Genomic DNA, 19,957 nt, shown 5'->3' on the forward strand with positions numbered 1-19,957 from the left:
TCCTTTTCCACTTACTTGGGTGGAGTCATTGTATCTATTGATTTTCTAGTTCTACTTAATTTTTCAACATCAGTTCATGGATCTTCCCATACTTTTCTGAATTCTTCATATTTGTGATTTTTTTTATGATGCAGTAATATCCCACATTCATATACCATGATTTCTTTGGTCATTCTCTAGTCAATGAACATCTATTTTTTTCCAGTTCACAGCTACCACAAAAAATGCTGCTATGAATATTTTGGTCCTCTGGGTCTTTGATCCCTTTGGGATAAATGCCTAGCAATAAGACCTCTGCATCAAAGGTTAGTGCTATTTTATTCACCATAATTCTGAATTGGTTCCTTAGGTGTTTGGGCCAGTTCACAACTCCACCAACAATGCAGTAAGTAGTGTGCCTGTCTCGCCACAATCTCTCCAACACTGATCCTTTCTATCCTTTTTCATCTTTTCCAATTTGCTGGATGTGAGGTGAAAACCCAGAATGGTTTGAATTTGTTTTTTCTTCTATTAATAATTTGAAGGAACTGTTCATATGATTGTCGATGATTTGCAGGTCTTGGTAATTGTATCCTTTGACAGCTTAGTTGTTGGGGAATGGCTCTTGGCCTTATGTGTCTATATAAATTCCCTATATATTTCATATACTAGACCTTTATCAGAATATTAGATACAACGATTTATTCTCTATTGACTACTTTCCTTCTTAACCTTGTTGCTGAGTGAAACCTTTTCCGTCTCATGGAATTAAATCATCTGTTTTATCTTGTGTGATTATCTCTATCCCTCATATGGTTAAGGAATTTCCTCCTCACCATAACTGTGAGAGGTAGCTGATTTCATTAATTTAATATTCAGTTCATGTTTCTGTTTTGAGTTTGTTATGGTATGGGGTATAAGAACTAAATTTAATTTCTACCAAATGGCTTTTTGTAAAATAATTTATATTCATGAGGCTATTGAACATTGGGTTATTGATTTGGTCTGTTCCATGGGTCTACCTTTTGGACTTCATATTTGACTTGAGAGGGGAGGGTTGTGACTTGAGAAGCCATGTCATTGCTCCTTTCTTGTCCATCCCCATCTGCTCTCCCCTAGGACCTAAGAGGGTAACTGGGCAGCATCCTCTCCAGAACCATATGGAATCTCAAATTGAGACCCACCCTAAGGACATTCATCAACAACATAGCTGGAATCAATTTTCACTTAACTCTGAATGCTGAATAAATTTTATTTCTTTGTAGTTCTTTCAGAGGTTACAATTTGACTTATTACGCCTCACGTAATGTGCTTTATCTGCAGAGAATCCCAACACTATGAATCTTAGAGTTGGATGGTCTGTTAGACTTTAACTAGTTCTAGCTCCTGCTGAAATGAATCTTTTCTGGAACAGCCTCATCCTAGGCTATTGAATAATTAAATAACAGGGAACTCAATACTTTATAAAATGAGCCATTCTTTGTTTCAGATCACTCTAACTTGAGTGTTAGAAAGTCTGTTCCTTTGTTTCTTCATTCCTTTTTTTGCTTCCTTCCTTCCTTCCCCTCCCTCCCTCCTCCCTCCTCCCTCCCTCCCTCCCTCCCTTCCTTCCTTCCTTCCTTCCTTCCTTCCTTCCTTCCTTCCTTCCTTCCTTCCTTCCTTCCTTCCTTCCTTCCTTCCCTCCTCCCTTCCTTCCCTCCTTCCCTCCTTCCTTCCTTCCTTCCTTCCTTCCTTCCTTCCTTCCTTCCTTCCTTCCTTCCTTCCTTCTCCTTCTTCTTCTTCTTTTCTTCTTCTTTTCTTCTTCTTCTTCTTCTTCTTCTTCTCTCTCTCTCTCTCTCTCTCTCTCTCTCTCTCTCTCTCTCTCTCTCTTTTTCTCTCTTTTTCCTTATTTTATTTTCCCTTACTACATGTAAGAGTATTTTTAGAATTTATTTTTTTTAGGTTTTTTTGCAAGGGAATGGAATTAAGTGACTTGCCCAAGGCCAAGGTAATTATTAAATGTCTGAGGCCAAATTTGAGCTCAGGTCCTCCTGATTCCAGGACCAGTGCTCTATTTACTGTGCCACCTAGCTGCCCCAGCATTCATTTTTCAAAAAAAAAATTTTGAGTTCAAATTTTCTCTCTCTCCTTCCCCTTTCCTTGAGACAGTAAGCAATTTGATATAGCTTTAGGAAGTTCTTTCTTATAACTAAACTAATCATCCCAATAATTCCACTGCCTAGTCCTTCTTTTTCTTAAACTGGGGCCTGCATGGCTGTGCTTTTTAAATTATATCATTTTTATTATGTGATAATATCCTCTGTTTCCTTTATAAACCCTTGTATTTTCTTTTAAGCAAAACTCTGAGAAATCCTTGAATTTCCTAAGACTGATTTTCCAAAGGGTTCAAGAGACATAAAGGTGAAGAATTTCTACAGTCTAGAGCCCTGGAATCAAACTTGAATAGAAAAAGGGAGGGTGCACTAAAATATGATAAGGATCCCCATGTGGCATATTGACTTAGAAAACCACATATCAACATCATTTATGTTCTATTGCACTTTATTTTGTTAAAGTGTTTCTTAATTACATTTTAGTCTGGTTCTAGAACACGGGTATGTTATGGGTCTCATGCATTTGCATCACCTGCTTGACCCCCCTCCCCACTCCCAGTCTAGAACCTCACAAACTGACTCTATTTTTTTTCCATTTGACAATCCTTTGTGAATCTGAAGTGTGCTTTTGTGTCCTCAAAGCCTTCTCTTCTCCAGGCTAAATATTCCTATTATCTTCACTCAACCTCAGATGGAGATAAGACCAGAGGACTGTGGCTTAGCACAAGGTTTTGGACATATCAAGCACTGAATGGTTTTCATGGATTTATTTATTTTTTTCTTTGCTTGTTTATTGATGCTTTCATTCTTCACTCATTCATTGATTCATTCTTTCTTCACTTGTTCATTGATTCATTCATTCACTAATTCATTCTCTTCAATTGTTCATTGATTCATTCATTCTTCATTCATTCACTGATTCATTCTCTCTTTCTTCACTTGTTCATTGATTCATCATAGTGAGACTCAACACTGCAAGATGCACAAATTTAGAGAATGTGCCCCGAATGTTTGCATGATTTATTGTGTCTGACCCATTGTGGAGCCTTCCACAGGACATACTGTAACGTGACCCTAACGTTGGGGTGCCATTTTTGTCCTCTTCAGAAATGAAGGACGACGACCAACCAACTGTTCACCATGTATCTAAAGTTGATTTGAGATAGTCCAATTCAACGCTGTCTTTTTACAGAAAGGTAGACTGAGGCCTGGAGAAATCATATAGCCTGGTAATATAGTTAGTAAATTATGGCACTGGACTTTAAACCCAGGTGCTTTCCCTCTAAGTCTGCTCTTTCCATAGCATTTTGTGAACTGACATTATGGAAATCAACTCTCATTTCAAATGCTTGGTGTTAAAGGAATCCTGTGGTGAACTTTTTATTTTTTTTAAATTAAATGAGAAATGTTTTTTAAAAGCACGGCCTAATTTACTTTTTGGCTCATCCAAGAAACTCATATCAGATTTGCCTTAATCAGGGCACGCCTATATTTCAAATAACTAAAAAGGCATGTCAGAAGTAGCCTGTTAAATAATCATTTTAGAGAGAAAAAAATCTTTAAAAGGAAATAAAGGGAGCCAGTTGAACACACATTTTCCCAGCTGCTCCATTTAAAACAGTCAAAAGTTGAGAACAAAGCATTTATTCAAGAATTAGAGAACTGCTAAATAATTATGGTGGATTCATGAAGAGAAGGTGGAATTTCTCATTTCAGAGTTCTGTCCTCCCACCAAAATCATAGATCTTAGGGGCAGCTAGGTGGTGCAGTGAATAGAGAACTGGCCCTGGAGTCGGGAGGATCTGAGTTCAAATTTGACCTCAGACACTTCATAATTACCTAGCTGTGTGACCTTGGGCAAGTCACTTAACTCCATTGCCTTATTAAAAAAAATCATGGATCTTGTCCCTATTCCCTGTCCCCTATGTAGAGGTAGCACGGTTTAAATGAAGGAGAAGAAAGAGAAGAGGAAAATAAAAGGAGGAAGGAGAAGAAGAAGATGTGGAAAGAGAAGGAGATAAAGCATCCAAGGTGATGCAGAGGGAAATCAGCAGACTGGATCTATATTGACTATAACTATATTCTTATGTAATGGTAAAAGCTAATATTTATATGGGGCTTTAATATTCGCAAAATGCTTTACAAGTTTGATCGTTTGATCCTCACAACAATCCTGAGAGGTAGGTGCCATTATTATTCCCATTTTTCCAGATGAGAGTATTGAGACATGGATAGATAAAGTGACTCTTCCAGAGTGACACAGACCATAAGGGTGTGTGGTTGAATTTGAAACCAAGTCTTTTTGACTCTATTTTCAGTGCTCTATCCATTGTACTGTCTAATTGTCTCACTTATATGTACACACACACACACACACACACACACACACACACAGAGTTTTCTCTGATAAAATATCAGCTCCCTGAGGGTAGAAAGGGTTTGATTTTTTCTTCATAGTCACTGCACTAGTACAGTGTTGGCCACATGGGGGTCCTCAATCAATATTTATCAACTAATGTATGCACATATTTTCTCCTCCATTAAACTTTAGGGTTGGGATTAACCCTAATCCTTGAGTGTAGGAACGGCTTTCCTTTTTCTCAATATACTTAATACAGGGGTGGCTCATGTCACTAGCCCTGGGGTCAGGGGACCAGAGTTTGAATCCAACCTCAGACACTTTGTACTAACTAGCCGTGTGTCCTTGAGCAAGTCACTTCACCCTGATTGCCTCAAATCCAGGGCCAGCTCCAGTCATCCTGACTCATATCTGGCCACTGGATCCAGATGGTTCTAGAGGAGAAAGTAAGGCTGGTGATTTAGAACAGCACCCCCCCCCCCCCCCCCCCCCCCGCATACACTCAAATCCAAATGATTTGCTTGGCATCACCTTCTTTGAGAATGGAGGGAAATCATCGCCTAGCACAGAATGTAGTAACTACTTGATAAGTGTGGATTCATTTATATGAGAAGATAAGCAAGTAAGAAGAGAGGAAAAAAGCTTCAATGGAAAGATTGGAACTGGTATAGAAGGGGCAGAACAAAAGCATCCTTGGTTTGTTGGTGGTTTGATGGCTCAAAGGCCAAGAGTTTTGGAGGAAGATTTTCTTCCTTCCTTCTGCTCATTCCTTTTAATATATAATAAATTAACAATTAACATAGAAAGGATTAATTTTTAAAAAATTGAAAATGATTTTTAAAGGAGCAAATCCTTTAAAAATGCTTAATTTTTACCTGTAGCATGGCAAAAGAGGAATAAATTCAGAGAACTGAATTTCTAAGTTTCTCTTTATTTCCATTCCCTTGGAAACCCAAGCTTTGGACCTGATTGATGTCCCAGCATACACCATCAGCAGGGGTCTTCTAAGACTGCAGACTTTTCTCAGGCTGCTGCTTCCTGTGGGATACCTTTGGGGCTTCCAGGCGGCTGCTATCGCTCATAAGCACCTGGTCCCTTTGTGACAAGCCAAAGCTGTAAGACACTTTGGACTCTTGGTTCTGCAAAGTTATGCACGATGAGTCTTTCAACTTTGCCCAATTGGATGGTGTGGGGGCAATTTTTCCAGGGTCCCAGAAATCCAAGGCCTAATGGCAATTATGACGATAACTCACTGTTAGAAGGTAGTGCTTTGAGGCTTGCAAGCCTCATTCAAAAAATATAACTATGCTAAATAAGTAGTCATTGGGGATAGGGAAAAAATCAAAATTGGTCTGTGCCATGGTGGATCTTACATTTTAGAAGGGAAATAATGAGGTACATGCAAGCTGCTTAGAGTGGATGGACAGTAACTTTAGAGGGGGAGGCACTAACAACCGGAAAAATGGGGGAGCCCAGGAAAGACTTCTGGCAGAAGGTAGGATTCATGTAGAATCTTGAGGGAAACCTGGGAGGCCAAGAGGAGGAAGTAAGGAGAGAAAGGTTCCAGGTATGGGGAACAGTTAGCACAAAGGCATGGTGATTAGAGTCATAAATGAAAAACAGAAAACTGGCCAGCATGGTTAGATCATAGAGTTTGAGGGGAGGAAAGTGTGAAGGGGAGGAAGGAAAGAAGGGAAAGGGCCAGGTTTGTGTCAGGCAGATTTTATATTGGGTCCTGGAGAAAATAGGGAGCCACTGAAGTTTATTGAGGAGGGGTTAGAACTATGCTTTAGGGGGCGGCTAGGTGGCATAGTGGATAAAGCACTGGCCTTGGAGTCAGGAGTATCTGGGTTCAAATCCGGTCTCAGGCACTTAATAATTACCTTCTATGTGGCCTTGGGCAAGCCACTTAACCCCATTTGCTTTGCTAAAACCTAAAAAAAACACCCCCAAATCAAAAACAGAACTATGCTTTAGGATAGTAGCCTCTAAGGAGAGAATAGATTGGAGTGGAGAGAGGTTTTAGTCTGGGAGAACACTTGGGCTGGATATGGTGGGGGGCAGCCTTCCAGAAATAGCAGGAAAGATAGGAGGCAAGATGTGTCAGGAAAGACAAACCAACTCCTCTGCTTTGGACCACCAACCCTGAGGAAGACAACCCAGGACCCTGATCTAAGAGCCTTGGGAAGAGAGATGCTTCCAGCCCACCACTGTCAGACATCACCCTGGCAGGCAGCCCCTGTGGGAATGAAGCCTGGGGGCTCCTCCTCCCCAACTATGGAAGACTGAGAAAGAAGGGTCTGATCTCCACAATCCTGGGCTCCGTCAGACAGCTCATCATCAGAAACTGATGTGATTTTGTCAGCAGAAATGGCATTGAAGACCGTCCATCAGTTTTCTTACTGCCTGCTACGGACCATGGAACCTTTCCATTAGCCTGGCAGCTGGACCCTTCCGAAAGTGTTCTCTACAGTCTTAGAGGAGAAGCTCCCTGAGGGCAGGAATTAGCACAGTGTTTTTGAGGTAAATAAGCACCTAAAGGCTTTAAATTATTCATACATTCATCAAGAACATTTTCCCATCTTGCCTTGAGCAGAGATAACAGTTTTTATTGGGTAATGGTATGGCAGAGTGGGAACCAGTAACTGGAAGTCAGAGGCTACAAGTGCAAATCCCACCTGAACCTTTTGTTACCTGGCCGACTCATTTCAAAAATGGAGAAACTGAGGGCTGGAGGGTCTAAGTGACTTCCCCAAGATGACAGGGCTTCCATCTCCCCATCTGAAAAAAAAATGTGTTTAATAATAACTCTTAATTCAGTGTGCTTTTTAATTAAAGAATTTATTTATTTTGAGTTTTAAAATTTCCCCCCAATCTTACTCCCCCCCCCCCCAGAAAGGAATCTGTTTGTCTTTACACTGTTTGGTATACATTGATCCAAATTGAGTGTGATGAGAGAGAAATCATATCCTTAAGGAAGAAACAATGAAGTATAAGAGATAGCAAGATCAGACAATAAGATATCAGTTTTTTTCTAAATTAAAGGGGATAGTCCTTGGACTTTGTTCAAACCCCACGGTTCTTTATCTGGATACACTTCAGTGTATTTTGTGTGAGGATCAAATGGAATTTTACACATATATCTACATATATCCACATATTATAAACATATATGTGTGTATGTCAGCCGACCAGTTAGTGAGTATACAAACACACACAGACTCGCACCCTTTGCAAACCTTAAAGTGGCACAGCTAGGTGACACAGTGGATAGATCACTAGACCTGGAGTCAAGACGATCTGAATTCAAATCCATTGACTGTGTGACTCTGGGTAAGTCACTTAACCTCCATTTGTATCAGTTTCCTTATCTGTCCCAGGGTTGTTGTGAGAATCAAATGAGATAATATTTATAAAGTGCTCGGCACATAGTAGGTGCTATATAAACCTTAGCTTGTTGTTGTTGGGGTTAGTCTTGACATCAGGACATTTGGGGCAGTGATGGCCTTGGACCGGTGGCCCAAGCTTCCTTTCCGTAGGTGCTGCTATACCTTGGATTGGAAGGGAGCATGAACACACTTCTGCCAGGGACCACCGCAGTTCCAAATGGAGGGAGGAGGGCTGTGTCCCTCCCCTGAGACAAAGCTCCAGTGGCCGTGTCCTAGTTATGTCTCTAATGGTAAATGATCTTAGGCAGTTACAAACATCCTTGTGACTAATATGTCCTCACTTATCTTAGGATTTCTATTTGTTCTCCTCTTTTCAGGGAATCATTCTATGTAATACTGTGAATTATGGGCTTGCTGCTAGGGAGTTAGAGTAAGTATACTGACTTTTGCCACACCTTGGGTTTTCTGGATTGAGACAATGAGTCTCTAGATTGAGAACATCCCCACCCTCCTCCCCAACCATTTCTTGGCTCTTTGTGTTGGGAGAGTCTCTCACCCAAGATTTTCATAAGTGCATCTCCCCAATGAAGTCTGACACTGGACAAGTCCAACACCCAATCTCAACATGATTTTCCATGTCCTCCAGTGGAAGTTTTGCCCTTTTCCCATGAAATGCAGGATGAGGCAGGCTCCCAAATGAACAAGCTCTAACAAGCTTGGCCTCCATCACAATGGGAGGAAGGCAGTATCCATCATCCACTGGAGCTCTCCTGCCCCAGGAATAGCAAGACCCAGCACCCCCTTGAGCAAACCTCACCATAACTGACTGATGAGATCCCTTCCATTAACAAGGAAGGAAGCTTTTAGTCCTGCCTCTATTTACTCTGGTGGAATATCTACGACTAGAGGCTCAGAAACAGTTTTGCCTTGGGTGGAGATATTTTCTTCTTTAAGGTTAAAAAAAGACATTTTGAGTCACTGTTGGGAAAGGGGGAAAATTGATCATAGAATCATCCGACTGCAAGAGAAGGTGAGATGCTGTCTAGCTCAGTGCCAGAACTCAGACTGGGCCATGCCCAAGCCATTACACATGGGTGAGGAGCTGTTCCATTTTTAAATCCATACATCCAGGAGAATATGAACTCAGAACCTGAAAGAATCCTTCTGGTTGTCACATACTGATTGCTTCCATGTGGCACAGGGGAAATTGAACTGGGTCAGGAGAGAGAGATTCTGGGTTATTTGAATCCTAGATATAGGGCTAGAGGAGACCTGAAAAGTCATCCAGGCCAATCCCTTCAGTTTATGGAGAGACATTGAGGCCCATGGAGGTATAATGCCCGAGGCAGGATTTGAACCCAAGTCTGTGGTCTTTCTCCTGGACCCAACACCTTGAGTCTTGCATCTTCTACTTTCCAGTCATATGACCATGGGCAAGACATTTCACTATTCTCAGCCTCAGTTGTCACATCTTTAAAATCTGATTAGCATTCACCCAATAATAAAAAAAAAGGATGCTTATACATTGCTCTCATTTGAAATTTTCAGGAACTTTGTGGGGGGGGGGGTGCTAAAAGTATTGTTTGTCTTCATTTGGTAGTCAGTACCTGGAGGAAGAAGTCAAGTGACTTGTTCTCTATCATAACTTGCTGGTGTCAGAAGCAGAATTTGAGTCCAGATCTTATGATCATAGATTTAGAGTTGGAATGGATTTTTAAAGCCATCTAATCCAAGCTCCTCAGTTTACAGATGAGAAAACTGAGACTCATAGAGGTTAGATCATTTGCCCTGGGTCCCATAGCTAAGTGAAAAGGAGATTTGAACTCAAATCTTCCTGATTCCAAGTCCACTATTCCCACTATTACCCCACACTACCACTAAGCTACTAGCTTCTTTAAGCCACCTGGCTTCCTACCAAGCTAATGCATGTAAAGAACTGGGTAAACTTTAAAAAGTCTAAAAATGTGAACTGATTTTTTAAAAAAAATTATTGCTAAACCAAGATTGAAGGCATTTAAAAATTATTTATTTAAGGCTTTGGGGTTAAGTGACTTGCCCAAGGTCACACAGCTAGGCAATTTTTAAGTGTCTGAGTCTGGATTTGAACTTAAGTCTTCCTGACTCCAGGGCCAGTACTCTATCAACTCTGCCACCTAGCTGTCCCTTGAAGGCATTTTTAATAAAATCAGCTTCACCACAGAGGCATCAAGAATGAAAGCTAGCAACCAAAGCCTTCAATGTGGATGGAGCACATTCACCTTGTTTCTCCCTTCTGCTTCCAAGAGGGTAGCCCCAAGCTCTCCCTACTGGATTGATCTCCTTGGTAGGGGTCTCTAGCAGACCCCCCCCAGTGACCAGGGCCACCACAGGAGCAGTCATTAATCCTTTGTATTGGCGTTCCCCTAGCAGCAGTATTTGTTGACTTACCTCCATTTTGCCTCTCCATTGCCCTCCATATGACATTGATTTTTAATTCTTTAGAGATTGCTGTGTAGATTATTGGTGTTAAAAAGATCAACCTTTGCTTAGAAGCTGGGGGGGGTCAGGAAAGATCTGCACTTCTCAAAGACACCCCAGCTTCATGCTATTCACAAGCACCCAGGGCCATCTCCAGTCATCCTGATTCATATCTAGTCACTGGTTCCAGTTGGCTGTAAATGAGAAAGTGAGAACACAGTCCTCCCTCACTCAAATCCAATTCATGGGCTTGTCATGGTGCCATCACCCTCATGTCATGGTCCTCTTAGAGAATGAAGGCCCCCCAAAATCAACCATACAATTGTTAAACACACCGAATCTGTGCTTTATACCAATCACTTGCTGAAATATTAAACAAACAGCAGTTAGGTGGTGAGGTGGATAGAGCATTGGCCCTAGAGATATGAGGACTTGAGTTCAAATCCAGTCCCAAATACTTGACACTTACTCCCTGAGTAACCCTGGGCAAGTCACTTAACCTGTAAAAAAATAATAATAGCAATTTAAAATAAATAAAAACTAATCTATTGAGCAGAACAGGAGCAAAGGAGCTCCAGGGCCCTGCTCTTTTACAACTACTCTTTGGGGCTGGTCATTCCATGAGTTTTAGGGTTGAACCCAGTCACCACATTCAGTTTACAAGGATATTGGGCCAACTTTGTAAAATGCAATGCTGAAATACAAGTAGGTGATGCCTGCAGATTTCCCTGACTTACCAAGTTCACCATGCCCCCAAAAGCATCTAGGGGTTGGGATGCACATTGCACATGGGAAGGACGTATCCATCTGGTGTGATTCGGATTCTTAAATCAGAGACTGATCACAGTGTTGCCAGAGACATTCCCAACTGAAGCTTGGATCAGACTGAAATCTAAGTGGGAAATAAATTAAATAAATGAATGAATGGCAAACAAATAAAATAAAAAATATAATAGATCATAGATAATGTGAATATGTGGTTTTCTAAATAAATCTGCAGGCCAGCAGTGATGTTTTATGCACGACAAATGACCCAGTTTCTATTTGCATTTGATGCCACCAGCCTAGGAAGCCTTGTTGAGAGAGGCTGAGAGCTTATAAGAATTGTTTGATACAAATGAACTCCCTGAGCAAAAAAGACCTGAGAGTGTGAAAGAAGAATTGAGACAGTCGGGTCGGTTGCCAGAGAAACCTTTTTCTTATTGGAAAGATACTTCCATGGGATTTTGTGCAGACCCAAGAGAAGTGGCCCAGCCCACATCTTTCTCCATCTTTTCTTGGATCTGCTCTGGAGATGGAAGGATGCAGGTTAAAGGGAAAGGTGACTAAAGGCCCTCCCTGGGAGGAGAGAAATCCAGTTTCCTTCCTTTTGAGTGGGATTGGGTTGTTAAATGCTCCCTAGTTAATTAGGAGAAAATGAACACCTTCTCTCTGATAGGATGTGAGGAAGTAGTTAAATGACTTGTAATGCTTGTAATGCTTCTCTGAAACCCCAAATAAAGCAGCCAATAGCCATCAGCACACTGTAGACGCCCCAGGGGGCATCTAATGCTAATAAAAGATTCAAGCTGAATTTTCTACTCAGGACTGGAAAAATACCAGAATTGGAATAATCAGTGATAACAACAGAAGTTTAGTATATAAGTGTGTGACATATGGGGTAAGGATGTCTGTGTGTCTGCGTGTGTGTGTGTGTGTGTGTGTGTGTGTGTGTGTGTGTATGTGTGTGATATGTGTGAGAGTGTCTGTGTGTGTGTTTCTTATTTCTCTTTCGATGCTGCAATGATAGCAATAACTTCCATTGGCTCCCAGTCTATAAAACGGCAGGGTTACTCTTTAGCATCCATCAGCCCCAGCCTCTCTTTGACCAGCAGGTGGTATCTTTCTTTGCCTGCCACCAGTCAAGCAGTCCTGTTAGGATTGCAAAAGTCTCCTTGCCATTTGCGTAAAAGATTCTTTCTGTGGACAAATGGAGCAAAGCAAAGCCCACCAAAGCTGGGGAAAGAGAAAGCCCTCTTTGCTTGGGTTCTGAATTTGTGCTAGGGGGTTGAAAGCTAAAATGTCGCTCTGAAATATTTAAGGGTATAGCATCTATGGATTGCTGAGCTCCTGGGAAATTTCCTAGCTCAGCTTAACTTTCCATATTTATATTGCACAGGCAACCAACTTTCTTTAGGCACGTGGTTTATTAAATGTGGAAGACTTACAAGAAAAATGTCAACCACTACCCTTCCATGGCCCATGTGGCCCAAATAGCTCCCAAAGGGGAATATCTATGCTGCCATGCAGGGCCTAGCTCCTGGTCTTGGACTGAAACAGGGAAAAATGATAAAAAAAAAAAAAAAAAGGAAAAATTCTTCAGATCTAAATAGTCTTTTGTCTTTTTGCTGGCCAATGAGTTTCTGTAGCAGCCGATCCCAATGTCTTATCTATAACAGCTTGTCTTGGTTCTAGAGTCCTTGGCTCCACAGTATTGCCTCACCAGCCTCAGTCTTGGCACGGATCACTGGGGCAGCATCAAACAGTGGCTCCTACCTGCAAGACTTTCAAGGGAAGTTTCTATTTTTCAAGGACAAAAACGACATACTCATGTGCCCAGGAATGGAAATGTTACAGTGGGTGGAAAGTTGGGGGGGGGTGTCTCCCCTTCTCCCATGTAAAACCATTCTTCTGGAATACCATCAGGGCTTCAGAGTACATGGCTCCTCTTCTCTCTACTACAAATATGCCTTAGGAGGGAATGTCTAGGAAATCATGGACAGAGTGAAAAAAAGATAGAAAATGCTTCTAAATCTCCAAGGAAGGGGGAAGGGGGGCCAGGAAGGATGGGAAGTCTAGCAATTAGAATGGAACAATATCAGCAATGTGCTTGTCTTTGATCATTGAGATTCTTTTATCCCTTTAAATACCACAGCTCAGAGTAGAGACATCTGTCTTCTAAATGAAGATTTAATAAAAGCAGGTAACCATCCAGGGCGACCAGGTTTCAATAATTGCTTAACATTCAATTCCGGAATCTCTCAGGACCCTGAAGGCTCAAGTCGAGGTTATGGCGCAAACACTAGAGCTCCAAGACAGGAATTAAATTTCTTTCTGTTTCAGTAAAAGAACAGACTGGAAACTCCAGTAAATGAGGTTTAATATGGAACCAACTCCTAAGGAGCTTTTCCTTCCTTGGTGGTGCTAGGCTTGGGTCAAATCTTGGCTACAGAACAGTGAGGGTTAGAAATGAGTTGACTAGTCCTAATTCAATTTTTTATTAGCAGTGTGATTCTGAACCTCAGTTTCTTCAACCATAAAAGGAGATTAATAGTATAGTACTGCTTCCCAAATTTGGAAGGAAAATATACTGTAAACTTTGAAGATTTAAATAAATGAGTGGATGTGATTTCTTTTCCAGCTGCTAGGATCATAGATGTAGAGCTGGACAGGACTGATTCCCAAGGACCCCTCTCTTTGTAGATGAGGATCCTAAGATAAACAGACTTGCCCAGTGAAGGTCACAGGGAGAGTTAGGGGCAGAACCGGGACTAGAACCCATGTTTTCTGGCTCTAGATAGAGCCGACTTACCATTTCAATTTACAAGCATTGTCTGTATAGAATGCTGGGCCAGGAGTCAGAGATTCCTCTTTCTAAGTTCAAATCTTGCCTCAGATACTTAATAGCTGCGTGACCCTGAACAAGTCCCTTCACTCATTTGTCTCAGTTTTTTTTTTATTTATAAAATGAGTTGGAGAAGAAAATGGCAAACCACTCCAGTGTCTTTGCCAAGAAAACCCCAAAACGAGGTCAGGAAAAGTTGGGCACTATTGAAAGACTGAGCAACATGAACCAGACTGGGAAATACAAAGTCAAAAGTGAACCCTGCCCTCAAGGAGCTTATGGTCAACTATATCAGCTCTACAGTCTTTAAAGGTCAGACCTCCCAACTGACCCTTGGCAATTCCTGCTGTGTTATCTGATGATCACCTTGTTTGTCACCATAACATTTCATTCCCAGAAGGTTGACTTACTGGCCTTTGAAGTACCTACCAGCCTATGAGCTTAAGATCTTTCTAGACAAAATATCAAAAATGTAAATAACTCAATAATATAATAATTTTGGGTTGTGAAGCATTTTCCTTATAGGAACTCTATGAATTGGGTAGAAAAAGGGATATTATAATTTTCTATTTCTATATTATATTCATAAAATTATATAATATTTTTTTATACAGATGAAGAAACAAATTGAGATAACTCACTTCAATTCATTTCTGGTTCAGCTGCCTTCAGTTCAATTCAACAGACATTTATTATGTATTTCTTCTCTACCTCCTCTGCATAAGACTATGATCCAAATCAAAAACAGCAAAAGATCCTGTCCTCAAGGAGATTACATTCAACTATAACTGACTTCCCCAGGGTCATACAGTTAGCCACTTAGTAACTTTTATACCTGGGACACAAACCCAGATATTTTGACTCTTAAGATCAACACTTTTAACAATATAGCAAAATGCTTTCTTTATAAAAATATGTAATAATCTCTCATGTTTCCCTGAACACAGTTCACGGGTTTTAAACTTACATTCTATGGAAAATCTTAACGGGTTCATTAATAGGTTTTAGGGGCTCCATAAAATTGGATGGAAGGAAAATTGCATCTTTAGTTTCACTTTTCTCTAATTGAAATTTAGCACTTTTCTTTAATTATTTTGAAATAGGATTCTGAAACATTGTCCTTAGGTTTCAGCAGCATACCAAAAGGGTTCACAAAACAAAACCCTACAGAAGATAATCAATATATTTTTTGTTGCAATGAGTAGAAAAATTCATTATTTCTTTTTAAAATATTTTTTAAAATTATAAACTTAATCATCAATAAATACAAGAATTTCCATACGCAAAGAAGAAAAAGTAGACTGGGTAGTTTTGTTACCGTGGGTTTTCTAGAATTTATTAAATTTAACAAGGTAATAACAAAATTGCCAGTACTCTCCTCCTAAGGTTATTATTTCTTTGTCATTTCATCTGTCAGGTTAAGAGAGGAGATTTGAATGGATTATGGCCTAAATTCCTGGCCCAGACTGATAGGAACTAATATTTCCATTTACATCTATGTAATAATAATAGCTAGAATTTATAGAGCACTCTAAAGTTGGCAAAAAGCTTTGCAGGCATTCTTTTTAGCCTCAATGACTCTCTAGGACAGGTGCTATTATGATGCCCATTTTTTTTGGATAGGGAAAGAGACTGAAAGAAGTTATGATTTGTCCATAGTCACATAGCTAGTTCGTATCTGAGGTGAGATTTGAATTAAGGTCTTCCTAAGACCAAACTCAATCTTTATGCTTTGTACTATCTGCCTCTGATTATCTATCTACAGAAATCTCTCTCTCTCTCTCTCTCTCTCTCTCTCTCTCTCTCTCTCTCTCTCTCTCTCTCTCTCCTCTCCCTTTCTTTCTCTCTCTCTCTCCCCCTCTCTTCCCTCTTTTCTCTTTCTGTCTCTCTCACTTTTCTCTCAATTTCTTTTTTCAATATATCAACCAGAAGAGACTCCTAGAAATTATTATTCTAGTCTTTTTATTTGACAGATGAAGAAACTGAGACCCAAATCTATTAAGTCATTTAACCAAGGTCATAGTCAATATTTTTGAACCTAGGTTCTCTATCTCCAAAAACCTACTGCCTTATGCTCAAAGATCTCCTTGGCTATGTAATCTTCTCTGATCCTCCCTTCCAGGTACCCCTTCCCTGCTACTGCGATACAATCATTCCTGTTTTTGATCTCCTTTGATTTTTCCATTTTCTCCTTTGTACTTATATCCTCTCACAATAAAATAATTCTTTTAAGAACAGTAGCTTGGTATCTATCTATCTAGTCTATTTCTCTCTTTCTTTCTTTCTATCTATCTATATTATAATTCTTTTGAGAACAGTAACTTGGTATCTATCTATCTGCCTATCTCTATCTATCTTACCATCTTTATATCTATCTATCTATCATCTATCTATCTATAATATAATTCTTTTAAGAACAGTAGCTTGGTATGTATCTCTCTATCTTTCCTTCTTTATATCTATCATCTATCTATATATCTATCTATAATATAATTCTTTTTTTTAGGTTTTTGTAAGGCAAATGAGGTTAAGTGGCTTGCCCAAGGCCACATAGCTAGGTAATTATTATTAAGTGTCTGAGACCGGATTTGAACCCAGGTACTCCTGACTCCAAGGCCAGTGTTTTATCCACTACGCCACCACCTAGCTGCCCCAATATAATTCTTTAAAGAACAGTAGCTTGGTATGTATCTATCTGTCTGTCTGTCTATCTATCTTTCTATCTATATTATAATTCTTTTAAGAAGAGTAGCTTGGTATGTATCTGTCTATCTATTTATGTTTCTATCTATCTATATTATACTTCTTTTAAGAACAGTAGCTTGGTATCTGTCTGTCTATCTGTCTATCTGTCTATCTGTCTATCTATCTATCTATCATATAATTCTTTTAAGAACAGTATCTTGGTATATATCTATCTGTCTATCTATCTATATTATAATTCTTTTAAGAACAGTAACTTGGTATATATCTATCTGTATTTCTTTCTTTCTTTCTTTCTTTCTTTCTATAATATAATTCTTTTAAGAACAGTAGCTTGGTATCTGTCTATCTGTCTATCTATCTATAATATAATTCTTTTTAAGAACAGCATCTTGGTATCTATCTCTATCTATCTATCTATCTATCTATCTATCTATCTATCTATCTCTCTATCCATATTATAATTCTTTTAAGAACAGTAGCTTGGTATCTATCTAATATAATTCTTTTAAGAGCAATAACTTGGTAAATATATATATATATATATATATATATATATATATATATATGTCTATAGGACACCCACACACACTACACATGCACATATACGCACATTGTTGAAAGTTATGTTGACTCAGTATCCCATTGTTCTCAGCCTTGCTTAGTAATCACTATTGGGGGAGGCTCTGGTGGAGAAGGAGACACTGAGTCTGCAGCTTATTGTTTCATCTGCTCTTTGTTGCCTCCTCACCTGCAAACTGTAGTTCTTTCTTCTTTGGGGAGCAGGAGCTGGGAGAGCAGGACCCAACTCTCCTGCTGAGGTAGTCCTTCCTGAATTCCTAAAAGTTACTTATAAAAGCTGCTCCCTCCTTGGAGCATTGCTGGTCTTCCGTGATCAGCCCATGGCAATGTATTATTACCTTGACTACTTCTAATGAACTCTTTCCACTTGGTTAATCAGGATGAAAAACCCAAATGAAGAATTTTCCTTCCTTTCCTTTCCTTTCCTTTCCTTTCCTTTCCTTTCCTTTCCTTTCCTTTCCTTTCCTTTCCTTTCCTTCCCTTCCCTTCCCTTCCCTTCCCTTCCCTTCCCTTCCCTTCCCTTCCCTTCCCTTCCCTTCCCTTCCCTTCCCTTCCCTTCCCTTCCCTTCCCTTCCCTTCCCTTCCCTTCCCTTCCCTTCCCTTCCCTTCCCTTCCCTTCCCTTCCCTTCCCTTCCCTTCCCTTCCCTTCCCTTCCCTTCCCTTCCCTTCCCTTCCCTTCCCTTCCCTTCCCTTCCCTTCCCTTCCCTTCCCTTCCCTTCCCTTCCCTTCCCTTCCCTTCCCTTCCCTTCCCTTCCCTTCCCTTCCCTTCCCTTCCCTTCCCTTCCCTTCCCTTCCCTTCCCTTCCCTTCCCTTCCCTTCCCTTCCCTTCCCTTCCCTTCCCTTCCCTTCCCTTCCCTTCCCTTCCCTTCCCTTCCCTTCCCTTCCCTTCCCTTCCCTTCCCTTCCCTTCCCTTCCCTTCCCTTCCCTTCCCTTCCCTTCCCTTCCCTTCCCTTCCCTTCCCTTCCCTTCCCTTCCCTTCCCTTCCCTTCCCTTCCCTTCCCTTCCCTTCCCTTCCCTTCCCTTCCCTTCCCTTCCCTTCCCTTCCCTTCCCTTCCCTTCCCTTCCCTTTCCTTTCCTTTCCTTTCCTTTCCTTTATGTGTATGTGCATGTGAACATGCATGTGTATGTCTATGTCTGTGTATATGGTGCATTCTGGGAATATTTGCAATGTGAGTAGTCTTGGGATTGCCTGTAGTACATAAAAGGGACTCCAAGTTCAGAGAGGTGGCTTCTGAGCAGGCTGAAGAGTGAGGACCAAGTTTCCAAAAGTGGAAAATTACTGTCATTCCCTGGAGCCTCATGTAAAAAATAGATCATCAAATTAACTTCAAACCAAGAAAGAAAAATCTCTTAATTCACCAAAACCTTTCACTTCTCCAGAAAGGAATTAGATATTGAAAGTTAATGGAAGAAATTTTTTCTTTTCTTTCTTTTTTTTTAAAAGAAAAGTTGAGTCTCTCTGACAAGATACTAACTTCTTTTTATTACCTTAAATACATCCTAAAATTGCAAATGAAGAGGAAATTCAGGGGTCAGCTAAATTTCTGTCCTCCTGGCCCCATCTCAATAGCTCCCAGTTATTATACCAACCTAGTATTTGCAAAGAATTTCCCCAGTTTCACTGTATTTCTGGACTTAGATCAGTTTATTCTAGTATTTGGTTTGAATGGTTCTCAGAGCTGAAAGTGTCCTCTCAAAGACAAACAGAAGGATGTGCTTATAGAATCATCACATTCATTTTCAACTCACACACCAAGCAAACTAAGCAAAGACTGTTGCTGAAATTGAAGATGGGACCGTGTTCCTCCTCTTCTCAAGAAGTTCCCATGATTCCCTATTGTCTCTAGGATAAAATACAAACTCATCTTTTTGACTTTTAAAGCCTTTCACCACCCGGCCCCCATCTCTGTCTGTATTGTACAATACGCTTCTTCCTGCACTCAATCTCTCCCATGCTTCACCATCGTTCTGGCCATCCCTTCACTTTCGCTCTGGCCATCTTTCATCTTTGCTATGTGTATCTTCTTCTCCATTGCTTCCTAGAAACTCTGACTTCCTTCAAGTCCGTCACGCTGCCATATTCAACAAAAACCTTTCCCGATTCCCCAGAGCTCTTACAACCAACCCTCCCTTCCTAATTACTTTGGATTTATTTTACATTTATTGTACGTAAAACTCTATATGTCCATAGGGTCTATGCAAAATGTCAACTTTCGAGCAGGGATTTTTTTCCTTTTTATTCTTTTGTCTTTGTATCACTGGCTGTTGGCATAAATACGGAACATGCTTGATAAACACTTGCGATTTTTTCATGTTATTTTGTTATTTTTCCAATCACAGGCAAAGATCATTTACAGAATTCATCTTTTTTTGCAAGCTTTTGAGTTCCACATTTTTCTACTACTCTTCCTTTCCCCCCCACCAAGGCAACAAGGAATCTGATATAGGTTGCACATGCACAGTTAACACTTGTTTAAAAGTTTCATGGGGCCATAGCTGTGGAGCCAGAAGAGACCTCAGAGACCTTCTGGTCCGTTTTACAAATGAGGAACCCGAGACTGAGGGAGAATCACAGACTGAAAGGTCAAAAGGGACAAGACTAGGACAAGGAAATATAAAGAAATCACTGAGGCTGAATAGTTTGAATATCTAATGGCCCATAAAAAGGATTGTAGAGATGATGAAATTGTCCCTTGAGCATAGACTGCCTCTGTTTCTTTTCCCCTGCCCATCATCTGCATAAGATCCAACTGTACTCTGGGAAGTATTAACGGGGCTGATCATCAGAAGC

The sequence above is a fragment of the Macrotis lagotis genome, chromosome 2, assembly GCF_037893015.1.
Source record: "Macrotis lagotis isolate mMagLag1 chromosome 2, bilby.v1.9.chrom.fasta, whole genome shotgun sequence".
In the NCBI taxonomy this organism is placed as follows: domain Eukaryota; kingdom Metazoa; phylum Chordata; class Mammalia; order Peramelemorphia; family Peramelidae; genus Macrotis; species Macrotis lagotis.